Source organism: Trachypithecus francoisi, unplaced genomic scaffold (genome assembly GCF_009764315.1).
Source record: "Trachypithecus francoisi isolate TF-2019V2 unplaced genomic scaffold, Tfra_2.0 Lachesis_group8, whole genome shotgun sequence".
Taxonomy (NCBI): Eukaryota; Metazoa; Chordata; class Mammalia; order Primates; family Cercopithecidae; genus Trachypithecus; species Trachypithecus francoisi.
Genome location: NW_022681473.1, coordinates 100,926,672 through 100,936,431, shown reverse-complemented (window position 1 = coordinate 100,936,431; position 9,760 = coordinate 100,926,672). Strand labels below are relative to the sequence as shown.

Here is a 9,760-nt window from a genome sequence, read left to right as displayed (position 1 = left end):
GGAGTTTCTCAATCTTTAGACCTCAGTGCTCAGTCCTTTCATTTCTACCTGGACTCTTGTAATTCAAAACTTTCATCAGCATTCACAGTTTCAATAATTACTTCCACGGCAGACCATGTTGTGAACTAGATGAGTGTCCTTGTTAACATTTTATTATTTTTCCCATGTGTTATTTCCCCATCTCCAGGCAAGTTGTAATGCTGTCTGATACTCTTCCCACTTTCACCTCTCCCTAAGTTCTTCTCCTGTGTCTCCTGATCTCCTGCCCACTCAACCCACACCCCACCACCAACCATCACCCCCACTTCCAGGCTCGCACAGACACACACATATTCCTAACACATACCAATGCATACACATTTTGGAGTACTAGGGCTCAACTCTCAGCCTTTCAAGATAAGGAAAGGGGAACAAGAATAAAACACACATGATTGAAGGTTGACATAGAAAATAAACAAATTGAATCATTTCTTTATGATCCATTCAATACCATGACTTCTCAGTTTCTTAATCTCCTTCTCTCTGACAACAACGTATGCCCCCCCAAACTCAGCCCTCATTCACATGGCCACATCAAGACATTAGCATCAACAAAAACTGTACAACTTTTGAAATCTCAGCTCCAAGCATCATATTGGCTAGCCATAATCTCCTACCTTTCACACTCTAGGACTCCCATTCCAGAATCTCTATAACCTCATGAAGACCTCTAATCCATTGACTCCTCACATAGTGTTTTACTCTGTATTATGCTCCTCATATCCTCACCAAGGCAGTGGCAATTGGGATCAAGAGAGAGGATATTTAAGAATTTGATTTAAGGGTTGGTGACTGTTGGATGTATGGAGTGAAGGAGAAGCTGACCCTTAGCATCTGGCTGGGTTTATAGAGCTCAAAATGTGAAATAGGAAATGCCTGCTAAGGAGCAAGGAAGGACATGATGAGTTTTGGTTTGGACAAGTTGAATTTGAGGTATCTGATAGACTTCCAACAGGCAGTGGTTGTACATAAGAGTGAACACAGAGATTAGGAGGTCATCAAGGCAATGAACTCCTTCATCAGGAGGTCATCAAGGTACAGGCCTTCCTTCAGTTGTATGACTACAGCTTTCTAATTCATCTCTCTGCTTCCAGGCGTGCCCCTCCCAACCCAACCAATGTTCGAAAACACAAAATGCGTCATATCACTGACCTACTTAAGACCCTTTGCCACTTCTTATTGCTTTTCACTTAAATTTCAAGATATACGAGGACGTTTAAGGGACCATTCCCCATCTGCTTCCAGTTTACTAAATATGAAATAGCCTTTTCTGCCTAGCAAACCCTTATTCATTCTTTAAACCTCAACTCAAACGCCACCTCATTAGCAAAGACTTCTGCTCTCCAAAGCAGCGTCATTGTTTCCACCTCTGTGCTCCCTTTGTTAGTTGTATTTACATCATATAGCACTTACCACATTGCTTGTATAATGCATGCAAACTCATTCCCTGAGACAGTGGACTCTTTGTGGGCAAAAATTTTGCTTTATAACTCACTGTTTCTCCCAAAGTTAGCAGTCTAGCACACTGTAGTTCTACCATTAGTATTGTTGACTGAGTAAGTTAGCCTTAGCCAGTGTTTTGGGCCTTGACTCATCACAGTTTTTCCTTATAGTTTCTTTGCCAGATAGATAAGAATCAAATGCAAATGATGATAAAATAATCTTTAAGAATGCTGGGGGAGAAGAGAGGAGAAAATTCTGTGTTCTTATTTCTTCTTGTTCCCTACTTTCCCATATGCAAGCAAAACTCCAGCTTAGATCAAATGCCTAAGAGCCTCTACTGTTCCTCTACCCCTAGGAGCATGCACCATTAGAGATAAGAATATGGAGGCAATTTCCTCCAGGACTTGAAAATTCAATAGGACCAGAGATATTTCCTTGGGCATCTATTAGAATTGCAAGCAACTCAGGAGAACAATTTCTATGCTCTGTAGCTTGCCAGGACACTAACTAAACAAATGTATAGAAACTCTTGAGACTTCTGACTTTGGGGATTTCTCCCCATACTGTAATTTACCTGCATTTTGAAAGGGTATTTTATTGTTATGAGACAGAGAGGGAATAGAGTGGTAGTCTTGAGTCTGTTCCTGTACAATGCTGGACAAATTGTTTACTTTTACTAGAACTAAGTTTCTCACTTTTGAATAGAGGGGTTTGAAGTAAGTAATCTCTAACATATATTTCAAATTTCAAAGCTTATGAAAGCTTATGAAGAGGGCTCCAACTTCCAGTAGGATAACAATAGCTACTTGAATCCAAATCATTTCATATGTCCTCCCAAAAAAGGCCTAAAAATTAACACAAGATGTAATAAAACCAGTCATAACCCAAGACTGTAGCATGGATAGAAAGCCAAGAATACTTCAAAATGCACACATTAGGAAGTAAACCAAACCATCAGAGCCATTGTGAAAATGTGCCAGAGAGAAGGAAGCGAGGACCTGGGGCAGTGGAGCGAATTAGAAAAAAATACCACCCAGAGTCAGGAGGAGATGAGACTATGCCAGGTTCTTTGTGGATCAGAGCTCTGGCTACTAAAGAATCTATTGGAAAAGACTTGAAGGCTCAGAGAGCCAAAGATGGTGACCTTAAGAAGGGGCTGCTTCTGAGGGAGAAGAAGATAACTTCAAAGACGCATCATCTGGAGGCTAAGTGGCAAAGGAAAAGAAGGAACAGGAAATGGAAATTAAAAGTAATGGCCCTATAGAAATGAAAGAGAATCACCAACTCAGGGGGCACCCTGACTCGTCTCCTGGGAAAGGCACCATGTAGTAAAGAAATCACATTTCATACCTCAATAAGAAGGTATTCTCGAACCAACAAAATTATGGTAAGCCTCCCACATCCCTGTCTACATACAACTGTCACTAATAGTCTAAGAAAATAGGCTAGGCACAGTGGTTCACACCTGTAGTCCCAGCACTTTGGGAGGCCGAGGTGGGCAGATCACCTGAGGTCAGGAATTCCAGAACAGCCCGGCCAACATGATGAAACCTCATATCTATTAAAAAGTACAAAAATTAGCCATGTGTAGTGGTGTGTGCCTGTAATCCCAGCTACTCAGTAGGATGAAGCACAAGAATCACTTGAACCTGGGAGGCAGAGGTTGCAGTGAGCTGAGATCACTCCACTGCACTCCAGCCTGGGCAACAGAATGAGACCCTATCTCAAAAAAAATAAATAAAAAATAGTCTGGGAAAATAAATATTTCAAAATGAACTGAGAAGGACAGACAGTATCTGTACAAAGTTACCACAAAAAGAAAAATAAAAACGAGATATAAAATATTTCAGTTGGTGGAAATTCCCCCCCAAATACAACTTAAAGTGGGAGAAAACGATAACACAACATTTCAACTAGGATTAAACATCCTTAAGCACGTATTTGCATGTATAAAAACAACTCAAATTAGAAATCCAAATACTAGGAACAGAAATGGACAAAAACTCCCAGAAAGATGTAAGAGTCGATTAAATTGAAGAAAATGACAAAATCATCTTAGAATGAAAACTAAATTACAAGGTGCCCAAGGGAGAATATATTTAACTAAAAATATAATGAGACACTAATGAAAGCCATGAAACAGTCAAGAAAACAAAAATGATGTAACGAAGGTGCTTTAAAAATGTCAGAAAATGATTAATATAGAAGATAGCAAAGATAATTCAACATATATAATTGAAATCTCTGAAGAAGAAAAAATGAATAGAAATAATATTTAAACTTATCATTCAAAGAACACTTTCCCCAGATGAAAGAAGACCTGAATCTGCATATTGAAAGAGTCCCCATGTGCCTCAGAATATTGACTATTCAGAATGCTTAAGTCTGAGACATTAAGCATATATCTTGATCAAACTTAAAACTTTTTCTCTACTCTTGATATTGGAAGAAAAGGTTTGAAATCGACCTTCTTAACTTCTGCTAATGATGGAACAGTATTTCCAAGAAATTCAAAAAAAAGTGTAAGCAAAGGATTTTATAACCAATCGAGCTGTCCTTTAAATATCAAGTCTAGAGGAAAAGTTTTTAGCATGCAAAAATGAAGGGCAATCTGTACTCAAAATCCCCTTCTGAAGAATCAACTAGAAATTAAGCTTCCTCTGGTTAGAGGTTCTGGAAAATGTCAAAGAAAGGATTTAGAGCAAGAACTAAATACATTAGTTGCTCTAATATTAAAACCAGAGTGGGGCAAGGGTGAGAGGCCATAATACAAATGCTAAAACTTCTTTAAAAGTAGATATAATGCAGCTTTTTTAAAAGTGAGAAAAGGAAAAATAAAGAAAAAAAGTAGAATAAATTCATTGACTGTCACATAGACAGGAGAGATGAGTCAAAGACTACATTTAAACCTGACAACAAAATAGTAGGTGCCTAAATATGAGAAAAGGAGACTTCAGGTGCCATAAAAAGTAGAATGTACTAGAACAACCCAACACATCCTTAAATAAATGAAGAGATACCAAAAAGAAAAATAAGCAAAGAACAGATAATAGAAAGAAGCACAGCAAATACAACATAATACTGACAGTAAATATAACAAAATAACTTGACAAAGTTGGGAGAGAACATTGGTCATGCTAATTAACATAAATGTACTTGTCTATTAAAAGAAAGTTGGCTAAAAGATCAAAAGCCAAAGGTATGGTGAACACAAAAGACACATCTAAAGTGAATTGATTCAAAATGCTAAAAATAAAGGGATGGGCAAGTTCTATCAGGCAAATGGAAATAATAGGAGAGAAAGATTATGATTCTAACATGAGACAAAGGAAAATTCAGTCCAGTGGTCTGGAAGGGAAAGTGCAGAAATAGCCCAAGTACATACGGAAGTTTAGTATATTATAAAGCTTGGCATCTCAAATCGTTGAGGAAAAAACAAACTTTTTAACAAATGGCATTAAGACAGCTGAAGTATCTTTGAGGAGATGATAAAAGTAGCTTCTTTCTTCATATAATTCAGCAGAATAAACTCCAAATACATTTTTAAAAATGTAAAAGACGGAATCATATAGGTACTGGGTGTGGGGAAAGGCTTTCTAACTAGGATTAAATATCCAGCTGCAATGAAAACAAACCAGATTATTTAACTACATTAAAATAAACGTTAATATGGCAAAAAAAAAATCACCATAAGTAAAGTCAAAAGACGGGTGTGCAGGAGAGCTAGGACTGCTCAAAAACAGATGGAAGCATAACAAAAAAGCCCAAAGCCAGCATAAAAAGGCTCTGATTGGCCAAATTTGGAATGAACAGGGCATTAAAATTAATATGAAAAAGTGATTGCCTAGAATGAGTACAGGGATTAACTAGGAAGGAACTTGAGGAAACTTTTTTTGGTGTTGGAAATGTTCTATATCTTGATAAGAGTGTGAATCCTATGAGTGAATATGCTTGTCCAAACTCATCTGACAGTATATGTAAGATTGGGGCACTGCACTGTAAGAATTATACCTCAATTCTTAAAAAAAGAAAACGGATAGCAATGGATTAACACATATTGAACCTTAAAAATTCGTGAGTTCATAATGACACTAAAAAACAAAAGCTGGGGGAAGAAAAGTTCTTTCCCACAGAAGAATGTTAGCCAGCACATGTAAAAGAATTGTAGAGTTAGAAAACCTCAGTTTTTCAACCACCAATGTAATAATTGATTCAGGCAAGGATAATCAATGGATGCTAAAACATTAAGTGAATCGGAATGGATTTTAGAAATTAGGACATTCAAATAGTCAAAAAGTGTTACCCAACAGGTAAAAGGAAAAGTACCTTTGAAATGTCAAATTCTGGCAGAAACCAACTTAACCAAATGGTGGAACTTAATTAACTTCAACAGTGATGGGACAGATTGATGTTACCTGCTTCATCCTGTGGTGCTGTTATTAAGATGAAGCCCCGCCTATATGTTATGCCCACCAAAAATGCTAACCTGAATTTCATCATGAAGAAGCATTGAGACAGATCCTAATCATCAGGCATTCTTCAAAGGAACTGGTCTAGACTCTTCAAAAGGTCACTGTCATAAAAGACCAACAGAGCAGGGAAACTGTTTGAAATTAAAGAAAATTGAAAAGACATGATACACTAAATGCAATAGCTGACCATTGATTGAATACCAAACACACACACACACACACACACACACACACACACACACACACACACATAAAATACATTGTTAGGATAAATCACGGACATTTGAACATGGGTTATATATTAGATAAGACTGTAATATCTTTATTAAATGTCCTGAATGTGATCTTTATAATGTGGTTATGTAGATGAAAATCTTTTTTCTTCAAAGAGAGAGAAAGCAAGTAAATATGGCAAAAATGTTAATTAGTGGTAAATTTAGGTGAAGAGAATATGGGCATTTATTACACTATTTTTTTCCAATGGTCTATTTAGAATTTTTCAAAATAAAATATTGGGGAAAATAGTGTGTTTAAAGAAGTATGTATTAAATTTTAATTCCAAGTTTATGCAGTTCTCACTGCAAAGTATATTTTGGATCTCTCTGTCACTTTCTTTTCTTACTGCCATGACCTTAGCTTGCAGCTCCAATCATATCAGAGCCAGGAAACGTTGCATCACAATATACAAGGCCTCTTCCTCCTCCAAAATAATTTTTCTAAACAGAGCTTTTGTGAAGAGACACCTTGGCACAAATTTTTCCAATAGGTCCAAGTTGTCCTGGGGCTAAATTCAGAACACTTTAGTCTGCCATTTTCATTAGTTTTGAACCTGTATGTCAAATTGCATGTGATCATAGCCTCAAACTTAACTCATCCAGTACAGACTTTGACCTCTCCCCCTCCAGATTTTCCTGCTGTTTTCTATTATTTAGTGGCATCATCATCCTCTCAGTCACCCAGGCTGGCTCTCTCACAATAGGTTTCTGCTCATGCTTCATATCCTGCAGCCAAGCCCTGTTATTTCCTTAAAGTCATCCCATTGTCAATCTCTCTTATGTTAGGTCTTTATCATCTCTAAGCTCTAACCTATTACCTGCCTACCAAATGGGCTCCCTTATGTTCCATAATAAATGTTAAATAATTATCTGTCTATTGATTGAGAACAATGAGGAAGTGAAGACCCCGACTCTAGTTATTACCCTTTTGACCTCTTCTTTTCTCCACAAACAGGCTTATGATATATGTCTCTCAGCAAGATGGAACAGCAAAGCAGTTGTTTCCTGAAGCCTTGGAGGAGAAACGTGGCACAGAATTCACAGCTTCTTCACCTGGGCCCCAAATGCTCAGTGTGACAAATGCCAGGAGATAGGGACAAGGGGATTAAAAACAAGCAAAAAAAATCAGTCTTACCGTCCTGTCTAATTCCCATTTCAGAAAGCAGGGACAAAAACACAGCTGGTACATTCTAGCTATTTGAAGAGCACAGGCTTTGCCTGCCTCTGAACCACTGCTGCAACGTGCCTGGTATCCGTGGTGCTGACATGGGGAGAGCAAGGTGGAATTGTTCCCTGTCTGGCCACCCCCTCCTGGCTATGGTGGTTAAAGCAGATGCTCTAGAACAGGGGTTGGCAAACCATGGCCCACAGGTCAAATGTGGCTCAGGGCCTGTTTCTTTTCTTTTTTTCTTCCTTTCCTCTTCTCCTCTTCTCCTCTTCTCCTCCTCCCCTCCTCCCCTCCCCCCTCCCCCTCCTCCTCCCCCCCCACCTCCCTCTCCTCTCCCTCCTCCTTCTCCTCCTCCTCTTCTTCTTCTTCTTCTTCATTCAGGGGTATATGTGCAGGTTTGTCACATAGATGAACTTGTATCATGGGGCTTTGCTGTACAGATTATTTCATCATCCAGATATTAAACCTAGTACTCATTAGTGATTTTTCCTGACCTTCTCCCTCCTTCCACTCTCCAACAGGCCCCATTGTGTGTTGTTCCCCTCTATGTGTCCATGTGTTCTCATTATGTAGCTCCCACTTATTATAAGTGAGAACACATAGTATTTGGTTTTCTATTCCTGTGTTAGTTTGCTAAGGGTAATAGCCTCCAGTTTCATCCACGTCCCTGCAGAGAACAGGATCTCATTCTTTTTTATGGCTACATAGTACTCCATGGTGTATATCTACTACATGTTCTTTATTCAGTCTATCATTGATGGGCATGTAGGTTGATTCCATGCCTTTGTTATTGTGAATAGTGCTGCAATGAACATACCTGTGCATGTGTCTTTTCTTTTCTTTTTTCTTTTTTTTTTTTTTTGAGATGGAGTCTCACTCTGTCACCCAGGCTACAGGGCAGTGGTGTGATCTTGACTCACTGCAACCTCTGCCACCGGGGTTCAACCAATTCTCCTGCCTCAGCCTCCCAAGTAGTTGAGATTACAGGTGCCCATCACTATGCCCAGCTAATTATTTTATTTATTTATTTTTTGTATTTTTAGTAGAGATGGGGTTCCACCATGTTGGCCAGGCTGGTCTTGAACTCCTGACCTCATGATTCGCCTGCCTCAGCCTTCCAAAGTGCTAGGATTACAGGTGTGAGCCACTGCACTCGGGCTTCATGTGTCTTTATAATAGAATAATTTCTATTCCTTTGGGTATATACCCAGTAATGGGATTGCTGGGCCAGATGGTATTTCTCTCTTTAGGTTTTTGAGGAATCACCACACTGTTTTCCACAATGGCTGAACTAATTTACACTCCTTACAATAGTGTAAGAAAAAGCGTTCCTTTTTCCTCACAACCTCACCAGCATCTGTTATTTTTTGACTTTTTAATAACAGCCATTCTGACTGATATGAGATGGTATCTTATTGTGGTTTGGATGTGCGTTTCTCTAACAATCAGTGATGTTGAGGTTTTTTTCATATAATTGTTGGTATGGCCTGTTTCTGATAGTCTACCAGGTAAGAATCGTTTTTGCATTTTTAAAGATGTATTAAAGGACATGAGCAAGAAACCTTCCTTACACGGCCTGCAAAGCCTAAACTATTTACTATCAGGGTCTTTATAGAAAAAGTTTACTCTAAAATCAGACAAAGCATTAATTTGAATTCCAGTTCTGCCCTTCAGTAGGTGTGAGATGCCAGTCAACTACTTATCCTCTCTCAGTCCCTGTTTTCTCACTTGTATACATAGATGAAACACTGACATTCAGGATGTTGTAAGAATTAACTGAACTAATGTTTGTCAATTTACTTTATATAATTCTTGGTACGTAAGTACTCCACAATTGTTACTTACAATTATAATAGAGAAAAAATTATTACTTAAAACAATTACATCTGCCTTTTTAGGAAGACATAATTTATATTAGAGAGGATATAAATCTATATAGCTTCCTTCCCCTGGCTGAGATTAATGGGAGAAGATGAAGGGAAAGATGGAAATTTTAAACCTTCTGCCAGTTATCCCAGGCTGCCAAAGAGAAGAGTTGGAATATATAATCTACTGTTTACTTTAGTAGAGCACATCAATGATTCTTTGCATATATAAACAGGAGCTCAGATCTGAGTAGGGGGTAGGGAGATAAGTTGATCTACACAATGAAGAAAGGAGAATTGAGTTCGGAAGGGGAAGCTGGCTTCCTGTTCATTCTTGATGGCAGACTGAGTACATGATAAGATCTCCTCCTTTACTAAATTCACAGAAACAGCAGAAAAGGTAAAAATCATAGAAAAATAAAAATATACAATCTCATATTCAAAATGCAAAAAACAGAAGGATGAGTAGAGTGGAATATGGGGAGATATCCCTAAAAG

The 9,760-nt window shown here is 38.2% G+C and overlaps 1 long non-coding RNA gene across 1 annotated transcript in view; it reads right to left on the bottom strand.

Moving 5' to 3' along the window:
- Positions 1-8,596: 8,596 nt before the first annotated feature.
- Positions 8,597-9,760, bottom strand: part of LOC117081267 — a 10,474-nt gene continuing 9,310 nt past the window's right edge. Inside the window, exon 3 of the long non-coding RNA XR_004436145.1 lies at positions 8,597-8,735. This is a non-coding gene — a long non-coding RNA (uncharacterized LOC117081267). The remainder of the gene's footprint in view (positions 8,736-9,760) is intronic.